Source organism: Canis lupus, chromosome 1, assembly GCF_011100685.1.
Source record: "Canis lupus familiaris isolate Mischka breed German Shepherd chromosome 1, alternate assembly UU_Cfam_GSD_1.0, whole genome shotgun sequence".
In the NCBI taxonomy this organism is placed as follows: domain Eukaryota; kingdom Metazoa; phylum Chordata; class Mammalia; order Carnivora; family Canidae; genus Canis; species Canis lupus.
Window position 1 is genome coordinate 35761274 of NC_049222.1, and position 6000 is coordinate 35767273.

The 6000-nt window shown below is 49.5% G+C and overlaps 1 protein-coding gene across 3 annotated transcripts in view; it reads right to left on the minus strand.

Moving 5' to 3' along the window:
* Positions 1-4956, minus strand: part of PLAGL1 (PLAG1 like zinc finger 1) — a 110532-nt gene extending 105576 nt beyond the window's left edge. For all 3 annotated transcript variants that reach the window (XM_038526245.1, XM_038526232.1, XM_038526233.1), the window contains exon 1: positions 4830-4956. The gene's annotated coding sequence lies outside the window, so the exon portion shown is untranslated. The remainder of the gene's footprint in view (positions 1-4829) is intronic.
* Between the last annotated feature and the right edge of the window lie 1044 nt (positions 4957-6000).

A 6000-nucleotide genomic window follows, 5' to 3' on the forward strand; every position in this document is an offset into this window, starting at 1 on the left:
GAAGTTAGAATTGGTGTAGTTGCCAAAATAGTCCTCAAAAGTAAATTTGCACATACTAGAATTTCTCCTAAGAAAAATGACCTCCAATTTAAGAGAGATTGTAATAACTAAATCAAAATCATGAATACCTGACAGGTAGTTGACAAATCTAGGCAAAGACTGGTCATCTGGGAGTCCTGGAAAGGGAGACTTGAAGAGGACCATTGCAGTCAATGCATCTCTACCACTGCAAAGGAGAGCCGAGCTGAGCCGAGCCGTCGGTTCCCTAACTGGCGAAGGGTGGATCACAGGCTTCATGACACTATCCTGGAGATCAATCAACTCTTCTGTTCGCTCAACAAGTAGCCCTCCAGCCTTTAACTAGTTTCCTCTGCCATAACGTGAACGCCTAAGCCTGCTTCGAAAAAGCAAATCGTCCTGCAAGTCACTTTCATCTTTCAGATGTAAATTAATAATCTAAAAATGGGATGCTTTAGACAGATTCTGATTTGTTTACTTAGTGTGACTCAGACCCCACAGGTCCGGCTAACATCTGGGCAGAATTCAAGGGCCTTTGTGTCTGATAACAAAGGTCCCAAAGTCCTCTCCAGACACCTCCCCTCTACTTTCCTTTCCTAGGGATCCTATGACTTCCTGATGTCTAAACTCCTCTCCAAGAATAGGGAAGAATCATTTATACTTTGTTAAATGCTCTTCACAGCCCCAATCCAAACTTCCTCTTAGGTGTTTTCAATATACCTAGCAAACGTATTCAACAGGTAATGCCTATCATAACTAATCGTTAAATCTGTTAAGACACCTGGTGAATTTCAGGGAGCCTTGTAATTGGTAGAGGAACCTTTGCCTTCCACCAGGATTCTCCCATAGAGCTGCCCAGCAAATAAACCCGCTTTAGTCTTTCGGGACACCGGTGACTAGTTGTGGGGGATGAGCCTCAAGGTCCCAGTTATCTGTACTCTTACTCCTTCAGCTATCCCTAATGCCACCCACTGTTCCTGCAGCCTCACGTGACCAGAGTTTGAAATGTCATTCTGACCCTTGCAGGGAGGCTACAGTCCTCCAGGAAGCTTTCTCAAACCTTTTGAGAGCACTCTGGTCCCCTCCTTTTGGGAGATGGTGCTATACCAGTTTGCTATTTACCTTCACCCCACCACTCATTTCTTCATTGCTTCTTGGACTGTTGATTTTTATAGGGTCACCCACAGCACCCAACACTATCCTAGGCATGTATGTTTTTGATTGCTTCATTGAGATGGTGAAAATGCTAAACTGAGTGTTATAAAGTTGATAATCCTTTGCATGTAAAAGGAGAAAGATGATCCATGAAGGTTAAAGCACACCTTCAATAAGTAAAAAGAAAAGTGAACCAAAGCTGGGGGTTACTCTCCAAAACATTTTTTTTTTATGCTTTTCTGCATCCTTGTTTTACATCGAAGAGATTCTTGGTCATACTTTTCCATTGCAAATTACCAATTAACATTCTAATTAAAATCAGACCCACATCCATAAGGTCTCTACATAGCCATGATCTATGAGCCATGATCCCCTCCCCCACCTCTCCAGGAACCAGACATGTGTGACAGGGGATGTGCAAGGAAATATTTTTGCACCAGAACCACCAGCTGCAGATGAAAGCAGTTAAGTCGCTGAGCAATAAGGCTACTTTTCTAGTAATATTACAACACATTACTGGAAGTTGGAGAGAGGGGCTCCCCCTTTTAGAGCCCTTCCATATAGGACTTCCTTACTGCTTTCCCACGGTCTCCCTCTCCCAATCCCATCCATAAGCTTAAGAAAAATATAAATTTTCATAGACATCAACAATGAACAATGAGAAGTGGAGAGTCACTGGGTGTTGGTGTTAGAGGGGTAGTTGTAACAGACACCCACAATTATAGCCTTTGCTCCTTTAAACACCAGGGAGGGGTCACTCTGGCCATAACCCCATCAGCAACAGTGTGGAACCAGGGAAACAGACACAAAATTGCAAAAGATGGAGCTTCTCCCTTCAGTTCAGCTACCCTTTTACCTAGATGACTTTTGCAAACCAGCCTGGCCCAACTCCAACTGGAAAAGGAGGACAGAGCTATCTGTCCAGCTCACTGGTGCTTCCACTAGGATCAAGTGAGGGGAGATAAGAACAGCAAGAGCAGAGGCCATTGCTGATTGAGGCCTTATCACAGCCAGGTGCCTCCTAAGCATCATAGCTGTTAATCCTCACAAGTCTCCTGTAGATCACATTATCCTCATTTTACAAATGAGCAGACACAGGTAGTTAAAGTCACCAGCCAAACTCAGAACTGTTGAGTCTTATGCTTTAACTCCTACATCATACTGCCTCCCTCTATGTTTTGAAATAACTTTGAAAACTAAGAGTCCATACATATCTAATGGAGGCCTGAAGACGCTGGTGGCCAGGTTTGATTTACCTATTTCTTTTGTACTCTTCCCTCCCAACAAGTACTCCCCTCCCCACCACCAGTTCTATCAAAGTCCTTTCTCTTCTAGACCTCCTCCTCCTCCTAATTATTCCTTTTATTCTTCTTGCAGCTTTCCTTTTATGCTCTCTCCTCTACTAAACCATTTTAAGCTTTCCTAATGAACAGTGAGAATTTACCCCCCCAAAAAGCACATTTTTGAAAGTACATATAACTAAGAGACTTTAGCCTGAATATTATTTTTAAGTGGAGCTAAATATTTAGTAAGAATGCAGGACCCATTGAAAAGTTGTGTTTTTTTTTTTTTTTTTTTAACAATTGCTTTCTTGGATTAACTTTAGACACAGCTGAGACTTTTACAGAGATAAAACGATAGAAAGCCTAGTAAATTTTAAAGAGAGTCATCATTTCTACTTTAGATTGTCAGCATATGATTACACTAGAATTTCATCAGATTGAAAAATAAGAACACAGATTTGACTACCCATAGAATCCTCACTTCTCAAAGCTTTTACAGAAGGGTGCTGTTTACCCAGCTCCAGTGTCACTTCTTACTCATGCCCTTCCCCTGAGGCTGATGGGGCTGCTCTTTCTCCTGGGCCACACTTTGTTCATTCTATACCTTTATTATTATCTTAACCCGGTTATATTGTGGCCTGTTTTTACACATTAGTCTCCTGCACTAGCAAGAGATAGCTAGAACAAAGAACAGCATTTTATTCATCTTTGTATTTTTCTAAAATGCCTGGCACATCAAGATTCTCCACATAGATTTGTTGAGTAATGGAACCAAAATTCACATCTAGCAGGGAAACATGCAGCCTTTAGCCTAACTGGGGTTACCACAGGGCAGGGCACATTGGCAATTACTGGCTGGCTGTTGGTTTGCCTAGATGAAAATAATCTAAAGCCTCTGGTTTTTTAGAAGAGGAAATATACGTGGTGCATTTTCCAAGCCATCACCCAGAGATGGGGCAGGCTGGAGCTTGCTTGCATTTCTTCCAGGTGATTCTGATTTTTCTGAGTTACAGTTTACACCAACACTGTTAGAGATAAGACTACCTGAAAATACCCCCTCTTTCCCCAGCGGGATAATTCTCCCATCCCCCTCCCACTTAATCCAAACATCACTTCCAGAACCAAAGCATGTGTCCTTTGTTGCCACCAGACCAGAACTTCGGATCATTATTCTGATTTCTCGCTTTTCAACACTTTGTTCATTCTGTACCTTTATCCTCTTAACCAGGCTACAGGTTACTTGCTTTACAGGTGAGGCACCCCAGTGCTTAAGACTCGTCCAACGGTCACACCGAGTAGAACCCAGTTCCTCCACTTCCTAATTCCTGACCAAGCGCCCACAGCAAAATCCCTGGCGAAGCTTTTGCAACAGCAGCACAGGCCGGAGCTTCCACCCCATCACTTCTGATTCGGGATCTCTGAGGTGGGCCCAAAGGTCGTACTTTGAAAAACTCTCCAGGCGCCTCCGGGAGGTGCCTCGGGTCAGGCAGTCCCGCAGCAGGCGACACAAACCGTGAGCTGTCTACGCATTCCCCGAATAGCTCACGGTTATTTCTGTTTCATTCAAAGGGGCCAGACAGACGCTCAGTGATACCACAGTGGAGTAAGTGCGGTCGGTAGTGGTCACCTCTTTCTCGGCAGAAGGACGGGCTTCTGTGGACCTCTTCACACTTAAGTAGGCGAAACCGGCACCGAGGGGTCACTGTCCCTGGCTCCGCCCGCCCCCAGCTCGGGCCGCGAAGCAGGGGCGCCGTCGCCGGCCAGAGCACCGCCGCGCACCTGCACAGGCTGCGCCCCCCCCCCCCCCCCGGGCCTCGTCCAGGCTGTCGGCGAGCGCCACGGCCCCGGGCCCCTTTCTCCCGAAGTCTGGGGGGCTCCCCCGCCGCCACTCCGTCATGTTCTTCCCATCACCTCGGTCCCTCAGGGGACAAGCTACGGTTGAACTGGAGATTCTCGCGTTTGGGGTGGCTGAGAAATTCCCTGCGGTGATCGCAGACATCCCCGCACCCCCCGCTCCCGGCCTCGGCGCGCCCCCGCCCGGGCACCGCGGGGCGGGCGGTAGGTGGCGGCCCCTCGGCTCCCGCGTCACCGGCCCCGCCCCGCCCCGCGCAGGAGCGAGCGCCGCCGGCCCCGGAGAAAGGGGAAGCGCGCCCCGAGCCGCACGGAGGCGCCGCCCGCGGCCAGCGCGCCCCGCAGCACGCGGGAACGGCCAGGCCCTCGGCCTCGGGCCCGCCGCGCCCGCCGCGCCCCGCCGGCCTCCCGCACCTGCAGCCCCGCGGCCGCCGCCCCGCGTGCACCTGCGCGCGCGCCCCGCCCCCGCCCCCCGCTCCCCCCCCCCCCTCCCGCCGCCGCCGCCGCCGCCGCGCGCCTCACCTTCCAGTCCTCCCGCCTCGCCCGCGAGCCTCTCCTCCCTGGAAAGTTCTGGGGCCCGCTCCCGGGACCCCGCGCGGGCAGCCGGGGGGGAGCGGGCGGTCTGGGCGGCCGCCGGGCGAGCAGCGCGGCTCCGACTCGGCGGCGCGGAAAAGGAGAAGGGGAAGGGGAGGAAGGGGCGGGGAGCCTCGGCGGGGTGATCCCCTCCGACCCCGGGCGGCCCGCGTTGGCCGCTCGCGGGGACTGCAGCGCTGATTCCTGCCTGCCCCGCCGCGTCCTCCCCTGCAGCGGCGCAGAGCTTGGGCTCCGGGGTCGGGCGGTTTTAAACCTTGCTCCGCTAGCAAGTGTGTCGTCTCGGGCAGTTCACCTTCTTGGCAAGATGAGGAAAACAATAGCGCCCATCCAGGGCAAATCCAGCTTCCGTGGGGCTTCTTCAAGGGGAGATATAAAATTAGACTCAGGGCTTTGGACGCGAGATGAGGCCCGAACCTTCACTAGCTTTACACGCTAAATCAAGGGAACCACTGGATAACCCTAGAGTGGGTCCTAGCACACTGGGCAGGTGTTGTTTATGAGGATGATTTCCTTGTAGCGGGTAAGGTGGACCTGGGAGGGGAAGAAATAACGCTGTCGGTTATGTGCCAGGTGTTTTGAATACATATGGTACTTAATTCATGCACAAACCGAATGCCAGTTGTACAGTTCAAAAACCTAAGGCTCATAGCTGGTGCAGCGGTTCTGGAAAACAGTATGGAGGTTCCTAAGAAAATTGAAAATAGAGCTGCCCTACCACCCAGCAATTGCACTACTAGATATTGACCCCAAAGATACTAATGTAGTGATCCGGAGGGGCACCTTCACTGCAATGTTTGCAGCAGCAATATTCACAATAGCCAAACTGAAAGAGCCCAGATGTCCATTGACAGATGAATGGAAAAAGAGGATGCGATATATACATACAATGGACTACTACTCGGCAATCAAAAAAAAAAAATCTTGTTAATTAATTGAATGTAAATTTTTTAAAAAAAATTTAAACCCTAAAGTTCAGAGAAGTCCTATTACTTGCTTGTGGTCACATGGAACCCAACTTTGTCACATTGCAAATACCTGATTTTTCCACAATTTTACCTCACCAATACGGATATGTAAATATCTTCTGTAACTGTTTGAA